The 15,251-nt window shown below is 49.4% G+C and overlaps 1 protein-coding gene across 2 annotated transcripts in view; it reads left to right on the top strand.

Moving 5' to 3' along the window:
• Positions 1–15,251, top strand: part of Hivep3 (HIVEP zinc finger 3) — a 403,273-nt gene that overhangs the window by 328,120 nt on the left and 59,902 nt on the right. For both annotated transcript variants that reach the window (XM_057783680.1, XM_057783681.1), the window contains one exon: positions 6,692–6,888. The gene's annotated coding sequence lies outside the window, so the exon portion shown is untranslated. The remainder of the gene's footprint in view (positions 1–6,691; positions 6,889–15,251) is intronic.

Below are 15,251 nucleotides of genomic sequence, written 5' to 3'. Positions count from 1 at the left end.
TTAGATAAGGCCTCACTATGTAGCCCAAGACAGCCTCAAATTTGGTACCTTCCTTGCCTCAGCCTCCCCAGTGCTTGGGTTACAGGCACATGCCACCATGCCTGGTATCCTGGTTGGTTTTCAGTCAACTAGAGGTATATGTGAATAGGAACTTCAGCTGAGGAAATTCCTCCATCAGATTGCCTGTGAGCAAGTCTGGAATGCATTTTCTTGATTAATGATTGATTTGTGAGGGTTCAGTCCACAGGGTGGTGCCCAACCCTGGGCAGGAGGACATGAACTGTATAGGAAACCAGGCTGAGCAAGCCATGGTGAAGAAGCCAGTGAGCTGTGTTTCTCCATGACTTCTGCATCAGTTCCTACCTGCAGGTTCCTGCCCTGACTCCCTTGGGGATGGAGTGTGTCCTGAGAGTTGTGAGATGAAATAACCCTTTCCTCCCCATGCTACTCTTGGCCACAGTGTTTACCACAGACTTCGAACCCCTACCCAAGACTCCTGGCTGGTGTATATCTTCAAGCAGAGTCATCACCTAAGCATGAATGGCTTGTGAGCCCTGTCTGAAGGAGCCTTCCCCACCTGCCCCGGGGTGCAGTTCTACCATTTGCTTTTCTCGTGGCACTCACCATGGCTCATCACGCCATCTGTTTGTTGTTCTCATCTGTCTGGATGCTCAGCTCCAGAAAGGCTCCTCTCTGTTTTATGACATTTCTGTGTTATTATTTCACGGTGCTCGCTGGCCTAGAAAAGTGTCTGACACATCATGACACTTCCAGAGTACCTAGTGAGCAAGGGGACATACAGCCTGCTGCCCCTTTATTTGAATTCCCTATCCTTTCACTAGCATTTGGGAATCTGCTCTCTGGCAGCCCGGTCAGCTTCTCCTGTAGTTATTGGTTGGTTTGGTGTTTCTCTCTTTCCTTCCAGCTTAGTGTATAATTGTTTCCTAGAAAAGTCAGTTTTCAAATGCACCATCAACATAAAAATTACATTCCAAACTTCATACATCTTAAAAGTTTGCATGTGTGCATCCATGTCACCTTTCTCAATGCTCTGACTTTGCTTCTACTCCTTGTCTGATTTGCTGGTGGCAATTACAGGTATTCTCGGTGTCACATTACAGGCGTGGCATTGCATTTGTGGTGGTGGTGGCTTCTTCACTTGCTCATTTGTTCGTTTTTATTTTGGACTTTAATCATTTCATCCTTCTGAGCTATTTTGGCTGATTTTTTTTTTCAACACAAGAGTTGAAGCTAAGGCCTCCCATACCCTAGGCAAACATTCTGCCGCTGAACTACAGTCCCAGCCCCCACCCCACCCCAGGCTCTTTGATTGTATTTGAAATTGTGCTCTGCTGAGGCTGGTCTCAAATATCCCCCTGCCTCATCTTCCTGAGTAGCTGGGATTCCAGGTCTATGCCACCACTTCCGCTCAGGGAAATCCTTAACCTGTGTCACTTGGTCCCCTCTCCAGTCATCACAGACGCACTCTGGGCTTGTTTTCCCTCTGAGTACAGGGTTGCTTGTGCCCACAGCTTTCCACACAGTAAGGTTCTCTCCCTCCAGGTCCCCTACAGTTTTAGTCTTGATGTCCCTTTATTCAAGACATTTAGAAAGTGTCTTGGCCCCGCCACATGCCCCACTGATTTGGTGTTTTGGTTTCCGCTACACAGATTTCTGGCTGTTGCCCTGAGAGCTGCTCTCGGGGTCTGCATTACTTCCATGCTTTGGAAGCAGACTGTTTTCCTGCCTTCTAGTGTGAGGATGTATGTGTAAAATACCTTCTATCTGTGTGGGGTCTAGGGAAAGGGAAGCTTATGGACTCCATCTCCACATCCTCCATGGGCATCTTTGGGGGTTCCGTGTCCTGTCCACACTGAGTGGCCCAGGACACTCACTCTCCCTCCCTATGACGCTTTGTTTTGTTTTCAAGACAGGGGCTCACTGTGTAATTCAGGCTGGCCTTGAACTCGTCTCCTGAATCAACTTCCCTGGGGCTCACATCTCAAGTGTACAGGCACCGTGATACCCCTGCTTGCCCTGTAGTTCTGTGGTTGCAGGATCCCCTCATTTTGTTCAAGGTGAAGGCTAAGCTTTTGTGGCCTGTCCCTTCTTGTGGAAAGAGGCCTCGAACAGCACAAAACGCCCCACTTTTCTCTGCCTGGCTTTTTGTGTTTCATTCCGCAGTGTAACTGCCAGGACTATTAAACCTCTTGCCTGTTTAACCATTTCCCCCATTTCTTAGATTTCCTTCATCAGTTTAAGTGTATTATTTCCAGATATATGATTCAGTTTATATTTTCTTTGCCATCCTGGTCTCTTAACTTAGAATAAGAAAATTGAATTTATTTGCATTATTGAATTCATTAGTGTGCTTGGCTCTCTTCCACAATCGTACTTCATGTCTCTTGTTTGTTTTCCTTTTTCCTTCCTGATCAACTTTAGCTTTCCTGATTCTTGCTACACTGCTTGAATAGTCTATGTTCCTTCTTTCTCTCCTGCTCTTGGTGGTAAGAAGGCTTGTTTTTCCTTTAGAAATAGTTACCTTACATGAAACATTTGTGTGTTCACATTGAGAAGAAAGTTTAAAATCTCCAGCAGTGTGTCCTCATCCTGGTAGACGTTTGTCCAGATGACACTGCGTACCGTCCACTTGTATTGCTCCTGTTTCCTGTTCTTCCCACCTTGTCCTTTCTTGAATGACTTATTCTGCTTCATTTTTTTTTTCCTGCTGGAGTACTTCCTTGAGCAGCTTTTTAAATCAGGTAGGTGGGTGGCCTCTTATTTTAGTATTTCTCTTATTCTATTTGAGCCTTGACTGAGCAATGGATCTCAGGGTTTTTATTACCTTTTTTCCCCCTCAAGCCTTGAGGTTTCTTCACTGTTACCCACTAGCAGTCAAGGTAGGAGATATCAATTTCAGTGTGTGCTGGTTCATTTAGCTTTAATTGTCAACAGACACAACCTAGAGTCACCTGGGAAAAGGAAAGCTCAGTTGAGAAATTTCCCAGATCAGATGAGCCTATGCTCACGTCTGGGAGAGTGTTTTGATTGATGTAGGAGGGCCCAGCCCACTACTGGCGGCACCATCACTAGGCAGGGAGGTCTGGGCGCTAGGAGAAATACTAAGGCAAGACAGAGAGCAAGCTAGGAAGCCGTTTTCTGCTCCACGTTTCTGCTTTCAGCTTCCTGCCTTGAGGGCCTGCCCTGGCTGCCCTCAGTGATAAACCATGACCTGGAAGTCTAAGATGAAATAAACACTTTCTTCCCCAAGTTGCTTTTGGTCAGAGTATTTTATTACAGCAACAGAAAGCAAACTAGAACACAGATCAACAATTTTGTAGAGACCTAGAAACGCTGCCCTTTCAAACCTCATCAAGATGGCATTAATCAGCTGGGCGGTGGTGGCGCACGCCTTTAATCCCAGCACTCGGGAGGCAGAGGCAGGAGGATCTCTGTGAGTTTGAGTCCAGCCTGGTCTACAAGAGCTAGTTCCAGGACAGGAACCAAAAGCTACAGAGAAACCCTGTCTCGAAAATCAAAAAAAAAGATGGCATTAATCAAAGCCAACATGTTCCCCGACCTGGGAAGGGAGCACAGCAGCTCCACGGAGCGCTGTGTGTCTGAGTAGGGGAGGCTAGCTCTGCTGAGAACTAAACATTCTTTTTCCATGGAGATGGGCTCACGATTGTGTAAGGACTATCACACAACAGTCTGTGGCTGGTGAAATCAGCAGGCATGGAGTGTTGAGGCAAGACGAGGGAACCACAGGATTATATTGCATAAGCCACTAAGGAGAGGATGGTTCCTTCTGGGAGTTTCTTAACGCCTGTCACGCCATCTGCCCAGCCAGAACTCCTGACTGAAGATGTGCAGGGCAGAGGTGGGTGGCCTCGGCTTCTGGTGCTTCCCTCCTGCCCACATTGGTCTCTTTGGAGACTCAGAGGATCCTTTATACCAAGACTCCTGGTCCCAGCCTGAGCTGGTTTCCCGTGCCTGCCGGGAGCAGTCAGTGGGTATAATTGGGCTTTCTCTGGTCCCCACTCCTCTGAGTCCTCAGGCTTTCTGGAGGCTGGTATGACTCGGGATCTGTTCCAATTTGTATAGTCTCTTTTGTGTCAGCGGCATTTGGAAGATAAGAGGCAAGACCCTCTCTGTCATCTAAACTTGGGGATTGGGGATGACATTTTCAGGTGACCAGTATACAGGTATAGCTGGACAGCTACTGAAGAAGACTTGGGGTGGCCCGTATAGGATGATAATGGCCTCTGTGCTGCTGCCCCTCCTGTCTCCTCCACAAGCCACGCCTCCTCATCCCAAGCACATTAACTCATTAATCAAATCCATTCTATAACCTCACTCCACTCAAGTCCTGTCCCTCCTCTAGCAAACCTCGTTTCCTCAGCCCTGCCGGCTCTGCCTTGGTCATTAGTCCTCAGCGCGGAGGCTCTTGACTGCCCCCATGAAGGGATGGAGGGATGCAGGGAGGGGCGATGGGGATGTCTGTTTGAAACACTCTTTCCTACATCCAGACACCATCAGAATCAACTCCACTGTTCCTTTGAAAACAAGGACCAAATCTTGTCCAGTTTCTGTCTTTGGCACCTGCCAGCCAGCTGAACCCAGCATGGGCACTAGGTGCACAACTGTTAAGTGAATGAGCAACCATGTTGGGTTCTAAAAGGCATTGCCACCACTGGCTGTGTGTGAGATGCCTGCTAGGGGCTGCATGGGATTCAGAGGAAGCCTGGGTGAACATCACTCCATCAAGAGCTCTCAGCCCTTGGTATGTGCACAGTGGACACTCGCTCATCTCAAGAGATACGTAGCAAGTGTGTGTTGGGTTTCATGGGCAGTGGAACTCATGTCTGGTGTGGTTGGAACTGGCTGAGTGGACTGATCAATCGGACAGGCAGACATGCTGTGAGAGAGGGAATGACGGTTAGGAGGTAGGACCTGGTCTGTGTGTCCCCTGGGATCTTAGTGGGAGGAATCAGGTACCCCCATGTTTTGTAGTACTTGCAGTGGATTGGGAAGTCAGATTTGGAGTTGATGGGAAATGGTGGAGTTGTGAGAAGTCTAGATGGTTCCATTGGCAGACTTAAAAAAAAATTACCACAGGGAGCCGCAGAGCCAGTCCTCTCTACCGTGTGGTGGCCACATGCCACTCTGCAGAGTTGAACAGCAGTAGGTGAGGTGGGAGGGGACATTGAGGACCTGGGGTGACCTCTGTTCTGTAGTCATCAGCCCCGTGGAGTGGCTGCCAAGGACTAAGTTCTTACAAAGCTTGGTGCCGAGAGTGAGCAAGGGGACAATGCCGCAGGCCTGTGTGCAGGTTACCCCACATTACTAAGCTCCACTCTGGGACAAAGTCCGTGGCAATTATGTGGGCTGTGCCACGTGCCAGGCATTGTTCTCAGCACTTCATGCACAGTGACTCATGAAAGCCCTGGAAACCCTCGCCATCCTCAGCCTCCTTTTCACACAGTGACACCGAGGTCATAAGGAGAAGGACATGAACTTGAACCTGGGGTTTTATAGCCTAAGAGACCACATCCTCAGCTACCACACCGTACCGCCAGAAGCAGACAAACCAGGCAGTCCAATGAGCATGGGAGTTAGGACTGCAATGCTGCACACAGCTAAGCAACTCGGGCTTTCTGGGCTGGGGAGTGCTTTCCTCTGTGCTTTCTTGTTTGAGCAGCCACCACAGCCAGATAAGCAGGTGCCTGAGCGGCAAAGCTTGTTCATCCGTCCATTTGCTCAGGAACCACGATGGAGCTCCTGCCTTGCCCCAGGCTTCCCTTGGCCTGAATACTAGGTTTTGTTTAGTACGTTGGGAACCACATTGTATTCCCACACCTCCTGTTGCTCCAGTCCTCGCCCTGTCTGAAGACCCTGAAGGCACTGTTAGTCATGTGAGTTTTCTCTTGCTGGGTAGCAGACCCCTCAAGTTTAGTGATTGTGTACCATACCCATGTGCCAACTTGCTTCTATTGGTCCCTAGTCTATAGCCAGGCCACTCTGAATGCACCCACTTTCATCTGCAGTTTGCTCAGGCTGGCATTGGGTGTGGGTAAACTGAGGACTCAACTCTGCTCTGGGGAGTGTTACACTCTTCCTGGATCAATCCCATGTTGATGTAACCCAATTCCCTGTGGTTGGGGGCCGGGATTGTTTTCTTGCTAGTTTTCAGCTGCATGGTCGTTCTAGGTGGTCATGCTAGCAGCTGCCCCCAGATCCTTCCCACATGGCCCTTCCACCTTCAGGCCAGCAGGAGTTCCTAGAGTCTGGCTGATGCCATTCTCTCTGACTTCCTCATCTAGAACCAAACAGAAAGCTCCGCCTTTAAAGTAGAGTTTCCTCACGCCTACTGAAGGTCAAGAGTGCCCTGGCACAGACCCCGGTCACCTGTCATAATCCCAAGACTGAGCTCAAGGCATCGGAAACCTTTTAGTCCACCAAGAACCATGCTCACCTGACTGGTGAAGAATGAGGCTCAGAGAAATACAGCATGGGCCAAAGGAGTGGAGTATGCCATCCCAGAGCTACTGCTCCCCACTGTCTCCCTGAGGGGACAAAAAAATCAGCTTAGAGGGAGTTCCGGACTTGGGATAAAGCAGGAGTTGTTCTCTATCTAAAGTTGATCTAGAAAACTCTCTGACATGGGTTCCACCTTCCCCACCCCATGCAGGATCAGAGGCACAAACCAAACCGCCTTGAAGTAGCTCATGGAAGACCCCCCCGAGGCACTGACCAGGCCCATTGTCCCTTCCTCAGGGAGGAGCGGTGAGTGAGCAGAGGCATCACAGCAGGAGTGGACATGAATGCTGGCTTCCAGAGAGAGCAGCGGTTCAGTTTTGGTCATCGAAAGTGGTGCCTGCAGCACAGGTAAGAAACCATCCATATTTGCCAACTGCCGTTTCAGGTAGCAGGAGCTCTCTGTTCTCTTAAAAAGATTCTGTTGTGAAAGTGGCTATTGCTGCCTATCCTTGCCTGCCTTGACCTCTGCCAGAGCTGGTCTGGAATTCCACGGGTGCCTTGGTTAGGAATCCTGGGTTTCTGCCCCTGTTCCCCACATCATCTCCCTAAAATGCCACCTTACCCCTCACCACTAGCTGCTTAGTCTCCCCCTCGCCTCTGGTAAAGGACCCAGGATAGTCTCTCAAAGTCCCAGGCCTCTGATGTATCATCCTGTTTCGTAGGCTTGTCCTCCTCCTAATCCTTACTGCCCTACCTCACCCCACCCCTTGCCCAGTCATAGATCATGGTGACTTCAAAAGCCCCCACCAGGAGCTGTGAAAGGGTGTCATACCTGGAGAGTTCCAAGAATCCGAGTGAGGTCCCTGACTCCTGTATTGTATTTATATGTGAATCTAGGTGTTGGGGATTTAAAGTGGCAATGCAGGCTATGATATGAAGGGGGTGGCAGTGGAAGCTCTTTGAGTAAGGGTCAAATCCTAGGGTGTTTTGTTTGCTACAGAATGCGTCGGTATTTTCCTGGGAGCTGATAGGGTTGAAGGAGAGAACACCTGGTTTCAAAAGGGAAGGAAGATACCTGGGCTCCCCAGAATACCTGTGCCCTCTGGCTCAGGCACTAGAGACGTGGGGATCTAGATTTGGAGTCCTTTCTTTCTGTACTCTGTTAGCTGTGGCTAGCCTTGAGCTCACAGTCCTTCTGGATCTGGCAGCCTCAGTTCTCAGATTGCAAGTATGCACTATCATGCCCACTATGATTCTGGAGTGGGTCCTGGGAGCTGCCTTCTGAGGACTCTGGGAATTCTCTACCCTTCTTATGTTTACATCTGTGGGCTCAGCTATGATGTTCAAGGTGTAAAAAACTGATTTCCCACCTGATCTGCTCATCCCCTCTGGTTAGAGCAGGCATTTTCTCATGGTGCAATGTGAGGGCCAGGGCTATAGGTCACCTCAGGGGCAGCATTGCTGTAGCTTCATGGACTTGGGTGTGTGGGCCTTGCCTTAATTAAGCTCAGCAGGCCTGTCCTGACCAGAAAAGTATTCCTGGACCCCAGAAAGAACTAATGGTCTGGGCTTCATTTTGAGGAACGATGTTTGTGATGGTATTGAACTCGGGAATCCCTGAATTCAAATCCCAGTTTTATTGGCTTTTACTGGTTTTAGAAACATGTTGTACTCCTTCTCTCTTGGTTTCAATTTTCTCTCTTGCAATACAGAATGATGTAGCACCCGCCTCACAGGGGTGCTATGAACATACAGAAGAGGCTTCATTAGAACAGGGACTGCCCATGTGGGGGCTTTCCTGTCACTCTCTACCACTGTGCAGGCAACTCAGCCAACCATCCTCCCAGTGACGCATCTGCTATATGGTACCACCTGGTACTGGCATAGGATCCTAAAGTGAAGGGTTCAGCAAGGTTTGGCATTTCATAGACAAGTCTAAGTTCTGAAAAATAATCCTAGTGAGGCCTGGTCTTGTTGCCCCTTTTAAACAGATATATGAATACTGAACACAGAAAGGTTCTCTAGTTTAAAGATTGTCACACAGCTCACAGAGGCAGGCTACAAAAGAGTGAGCCCCTTTTCTTCCACTGAAGGGTTTCCTGAAGAATGACCCTAGCTTCAGGGACTCCTCCTCTAACAGTAACCACACTTCAGTCGGAATCAGTGGCGCCATCCCCAGTGGGCCCCATTCCTTAGCCCCCGTCAGCACCACCTGGGATATTGATTTAGCATTTGTTTCCATCTGCACATATGATGGTTAACTGTACTGGGGGAGTCCTCCTTTAGCAGCCTGGGAAGTCTGGCCCACATGGTGTACACTGGGTTCTTGAGTAGCCTAGAACTGAAACTCTCTGAGGAACACGGAGTTTGGAGGAGCCACCCAGGGCTCTCCCGGCCCTAGCATTTGCCCTCCCCTACTTCATGCCCGAATTCCCCGTTGTCTACACAGGCTCTGACAGCTGCAGGGCAATCTGCAGAGGGAGTCCTGCCCAGCAGGAAATGAGCCCTGAGATCCAGCCAGAAGTCTGGCCCCACCCCTTCCCGCACTCCCCCACCCCCAAGAACGCATGGTGATTAATAGGGTGCTGACTCAGATTTGCTGGGGGATCCAGGAGATTGTGGGCACAGCTGGGCCACCAAGAAAGAGACTTGACTATGGGACATCCATGCAGATGAAAAGTGAGGGTCCAGGATAGCAGGTGTGAAGTGTGCTTATCCGCCGTGCCAGGGACCAGGTGGCCCAATAGCACCACTCGAGGTTTGGGAATGCCTATGTTCCCAGCAGGCACTGGAGCCATTTGAGGGCAAGATAAGAGGGAGCCCGCACTTCTGCTCAGGAGAGACCTAACCTGGGACTGTCTCCAGAATAAGGTGATTTCTGAATGAGTGGCTGGAGGCCAAAACTTTTTTTTTCCAGCATGAAAATGAATTGGGAAATATGTTCCCAGTAGACATTGCTGCTAGTAGTTTTCAAATTTTCATTGTCTTAGAAGCCATTTAAAAAGTTGAATCTTGAATGGTGGTGTAAATCAGACTGAAGTGAGTTTACTTTGTAATCCTATTAAGTTTCAATCCTTAGCATTGATTTATAATGGAGGCTTACACATAAAGTAATAACTATGCTTCCATGCATAAAAACTTTTAATCTGAAGTTTTAGACTACGGATCCACAAGCTAGGGCCTGTGGCTGCCACCTGATTGTGTAAATAAAGCTTTATTGACACACACATGCCATCCATTCACATGTTCCCTTTGGCCACTTCAGTTCATCTGCCCTCAAAGCCTGAGCAGTAGGCGATCTTTTACAGATAGTGTGCTGACCTCTGTCCTCAGTGTCCGTGGTTTTGCTTGCCAGCTAAAGCTTTCGTGTTCCCTTTCCTCTTGGTTGGCTTGGTGAGGAGTAAGAATTAAGGAATCCAATGCTTTGAAGATAACTCAGTGAAGGAAACACTTGTCCCAAAGGAGTAAGGACCAGAGTTTGGAATCCCAGAAAAAGAGAATCTGTAAAAAGCTGGGCAGATATATAGCCATCTGTAATGTCAGCATTGGTGGAGTGGGGTGGGTGAGGGGAGCAGAGATAGGGAATCCCCTTGGCAAGATGGCTAGCTAGACTAACTAGACTCAGCAAGTTTCAGGTTCAGTGGGAGGCCCTGCCTCAATAGATAAAGTAGGAAGTAATCCAGGAAGACAGCTTACACTCACTTAGGACCTCTACATACCTCACACACACACACACACACACACGGTGGAAGGAGATTATAAAGAAAACAGTGAATCCTAACCCTTCTCAATAAGAGGGCAGATGGGTAACTCTTTCCACACTGTACCCGTCTGTCGCTGTGCTAGGGGCATTCCAGGAGGCCTGGGAGGGAGTTCCAGTTTGCATCATCAACAGTTTCCAACATCTGCCTGAATTGCTTCTTGTTACAAATGCCGGTCCGACAGGAAGCCCCACACTCCCCATACTTGGGAGCTTAACCTTGTGACTCTGCCCCTCATCACTGACAGCTTAGGAGTGCACTTGCCTGTGTGGTTTTTCAGACCCATACATAGCCCTGAAAAGACTGCATCCAGGAAAGAGCTCAAACCCAGTGACTCTAGATAGACAGATTGGCCCAGAAGGTCAAGATCTTCCCTGACCCCATTGCAGAGTCTATCCAAGCCAGCCTAAACTGGTAACCTGCATTCCCCATGCTGCAGTACATTGAAGAACGTGCTCAAACGTGCTGGTCTGCTTTCTGTTACAGTGCCGATAGGAGCCAAACTGTATTTTTAGCCCAAATTTCTCCTGTGGTGATTGAAGAGCCCCCTCTGAAAGGGCTTAGTGGAACACAGTTTGAAGACTGCCTTTAGCAAGAATTGGCTGCTCTTGTTCCACTGCTTAGGGATAACAGAGGAGTCAAGGATGCTGAGTGTCCTGATGGGAGTGGAGGAGGGGAGAGAGAGGAAGAGATCCTGGGAGCAATTCAGGGAGTCAAGTCCCTGACACAAACTGTCTTCCAACAACACAGAAAGGCCCCGTGACTCCTGCCGAGGCTTGTAAAGTCTCCCAAGTTCAGCTCTCCAGATGCCTTTATGACTTACAGCTGTCCACACAGAGGGCAAGGTACAGGTTTACTTAGGAACAGGTGACAATGCACAGAGAGAAGGGACGGGGGCGTTGCAGTCTCTTCTGATACACACGTCAGGGGCTTCTGCGGCTGTGTAGCAGGTCACAGTGTGCTGCAAGGAGATGGACAGTTTGTGAGTGGCAGGAGCACAGGTGTCAAGGCCCAGAGAGGTGTAGCGCAGGAGCTGGGCAGTAGCTGCAAGCATTTAGACGAAGCCCACAGAGCCAGGGATAAAAGCCAGAAGTCCTGACTTCCAGACCAGTGCTGTTTCCCCCACACATGTGAGGAAAGGAGGGTCAGGTCTGGGGGCTTGGGACACTATGGACTAGAGAAGGTTCCAGAGGATAGAAGCCGAATCCTCGTCCTCTTTGAGGTTGTATAAATCTACCCCCCCCCACGAAAAAACATTTTTAGGTTCTGAAGGGATGACCTCATATTTTTTTCTTATTTACATAGCCCTGTTTGTTTATGTAGTCTTTTAAAAATAGCCAATGAGTGCTAAGCTTAGTCCTTGCTCTCCCAGTTCTGGTAGAAGAGCCACTGTGTGGGGAGAGACACCTTTTTATCTAAGAGAGGGGCAGTCTTGTTTCCCAGGACAGATGGGGGCATAACAGGACAGGTAGGAAGCTTCGCGGTTTTTCCTGTCGCTTCTCCAAAATAGCTCTGCTTCTGCCTCCCACTTCCTGCCTGACTGAACACGGGGTAGGTCTCCTTCCGGGGAGCTGTGCTCTGTAAATTCTCGGGAAGGCTGCTAGAAAAATCTGTCAACAAGCAAATGTGCTTGAATCTGCAGACCTAGAACTTGACACAGAGGGTCCCAGCTCCTGTTGAACCACTGGGTTTGCCTCCTGGCTATGTGCCATTGGGCAAGGTACTTAACCTCCTTGTGCTATTTGTCATACACAGGGACAACAGTGGAGATGCCAAGCAGCTCCTGTGAAGATTTGTTTGGTCAAGGAACATATGAAAAGGTTGTGGCTCAGTCTAGATATATAGTAACACTTAAAATGTCTTTTCATGAAAAGCAACCTTGTTTCTTTTGACTGAACCATTGTATCAGTTTGCAGTCGTTCCTTCCACCAGCTTGTCTGGCCCAGCCATGTGACATTCCCAAGTGACAAAACACACTTCTGACCATCCTGTCTCCTTCCAGTTCTGTGCCAGGGGTCAGCAAAGCTGCCCTTGTGGTGGCCAGGTAGTACATGTTTTGAACTTGGCAAGCCCACTCTCTCAGAAGTTTGCTGTGGCAACATGAAGTCAGCTGTAGATATAAAGACGAACAGGTTGTGTTCCAGAAAGAGTATGGACCAAAATAGGCAGCAGCTGAATGTGTCCACCCCTGACCTACAGGAAGAATGCAGCCCTTAGCTCAGCACTCCTGTCTGGCTACCCAGGCATCCTCAGGCTCCTCCACCCCTTGCCTCCATACAAGTGCTCAGTCTTAGAGCCTTTCCCATGCTGTTCCCTCTGCTTGGATTTCTATTCTCTGCCCCATGTGTCTCTCCTCCATTAGGTACCTTGCTGTGGGGTCCTGTGTATCCCTGCCTTCATGTCTACCCTGACCCAGAATTCAGACCCGAGAGCCTGCAAACTGGCCCTCTAGACCTGCCTTCTCCATAACCCAATGGCTGCTGTAGCATTTCTGTGGGTGCTCATTAAGAACTTGTCATTAAATGCAAGGTTCTGCCATAGAAAATGCCTCAGGAAATTCACAGTCCAGAGTGGAAAATCCAGCAGGCTACTTAAACAAAAAACGATGCTGTGTGCTTTCTGGGGTGCCTGGAGCAGGGGGTGTCCCTGAGATTTCTGAAATAATCAGAAAGCCTTCAAGCCAGACACTGCAGGTTGGCAAGGACTTCCTAAGCAAGGAGGGCTTGCTGTGCTGGGAAATGGCTAGAGAAGAACAGATTCCATTTTGGACTCAGGCGGTGATGCACAGGCTGGACTGGCTACTGAGTGGAATACAGACTTGCCAGTGCAGGAGAGTGTACGGAGTTTGAGCTTTTTATCTTAAGTCACAACTTCTTCAGGCATCGTTCACAGATGCTGTTCTACACATGCACACCATACACACCACACATACACCACACACACATATACCACACACAACACACCTTATACACACATTCCACACATACATACCACACACACATACACACCACAAACCCCACATACCCACACATACCACACATATACTACTCACACATACACACCACCCACATACATACCACCCACACAAACACACACCACCACACACAAAAACATACATACATACCACATACACTTACACACATCACACACACATATGCTACACATGTATGCACATTGCACATAAACACACAGACATACACACCATATACACACATGCACACTATGCACAGAAATGCACGCCACATATACACATGCACACTGCACACACTATATACACATACCACACACATGCCATACAAATGCATACACACCACATACACATGCACACCACACATAAACATACACACTGCATACCACACCACACACACACACTGTAATTATGTAATTGCTTGGGTACTTCTTTAACAGGCAGATCTCAGGCCCTGTCTCAGACTAGAGTCTAGGAGGCTGCAGAAGAAGGGGGTGCTGGATGTGCAGCTATCTGTGGGAAGGAGACTGTGATTTACCTATAGATGTTGACTACGAGCAATGCTCAGATTAGTGTCACCTGTGGTGGGTGGTCTGCCTCCCCTGCTAGACTGATGTAAGGGGAATCAGAATGAAGAATCCTCACAAGAGAGCAGAGATGGGGACCCAAGCTCAGGCAGAGCAGGTGACTTGTCCAGGGTCACACTGTCACCATGTGCGGACATGGTGACTCTGGAATAGGCTCCCTCTCATGGTCTCAGGTGGAGGTGACCCTGGAGGAGCCACCAATGGAGAAGGACCTGTCAGACTAGTGTAAGATGGTTGGCCAGTAATTGATGAGCCAGTGAAGGAAGAGAAGACAAGGGTGAAGAGAGGGATAGGTATCAGGACACAGGACAGTTAGGTTTGGGGGTAGCTGGTTACAAACCTTTGAGGTTTAGGAGCCTGGTGGCACCCACAGACAGGGAGACAAAAGCTGAGTTTTGTGTGAGCATAATGACATTGAGAAGCTAGAGGGGTGACCAAGCCATGGTGCAGCAGCTGGAAATACACAGGAGTGTGGGGTGCCAGGCAGATGGGCAGGCAGGTGGATAGGCAGGCACGCAGGCAGGAGGGCAGGTGAAGTGTGCAGCCGTAAGAATCAGTGCTCTTAGGAGACAAGCAGGGGGCTGAGAAATGAAGCCTGAGGGAGGAGCAAGCTGCTATGAAGCAGCACTCAGGGAGAGACAGACCCAGACTCAGAATGGGCAGGGTGGGGCACACTGAAAGGCAGGTGGCACCACAGGTCACCTGGGGAACTGACTTTAGGCACCGCTTTAGAATGAAGCCAGCCAACCTGAAAGAAGTTGTGCCATAAGTAAATACAAATGTCTCTCACATGGGACCAAAGGGGGGAGTTTCTGTTTGCCTGTGACCGTGTGCTCCTGGCCAGCATGGGTGCAGGTGTGCTGGTGATGGGAACAGGAACCACCCATCTCTCCTGTCGGGACAAGCCTTACCATCCTGCCTCTGTTCCTGTGCTGGCACTCGGGAATCATCCTTCCTGTTGGTCCGAATCTCTGTCCTCTCCCCAGCATTTCTCATTTGACAGCTGTCACTGGGAGCTGGGTCACCCACTAGAGAGTTCGATGTACCTGGTGAGATTCTTGGACTGGCAAGTCCGAGAAAGGGTGTGCCATCCAGGTGGAGGTGTCACAGCAGCTCATTCTGCGCAGATGCTGTGGGACTGCCTCTGTGATCTTGCTCTTGGGGAGCACCTGAGCCTGGGTCAGGGAAATGGGCCCAAGTTCTTGAGTACCAGCACCCACTGGCCTCCCAGAGCACCGCCTGCCTTCCCTTTGTCCTGCACACAGACTGAAAACCAAGCTACACACACACACAACTGACACAATGAGGTAGGCAGACATGCTGAAATCCAGCCTGTTCGACACGAGGTGCCGAGCACTGTTCCCAGTGACAACACATGACACCTGTCTTTCCATATTCCTGGGGGGGAAATAGGGTGGGGAGCTGAGAACCTGAGTTCGATTTCCAGCACGCATG

This window comes from Chionomys nivalis, chromosome 11 (assembly GCF_950005125.1).
Source record: "Chionomys nivalis chromosome 11, mChiNiv1.1, whole genome shotgun sequence".
NCBI lineage: Eukaryota > Metazoa > Chordata > Mammalia > Rodentia > Cricetidae > Chionomys > Chionomys nivalis.
This window is presented reverse-complemented; position numbering and strand designations above follow the sequence as displayed.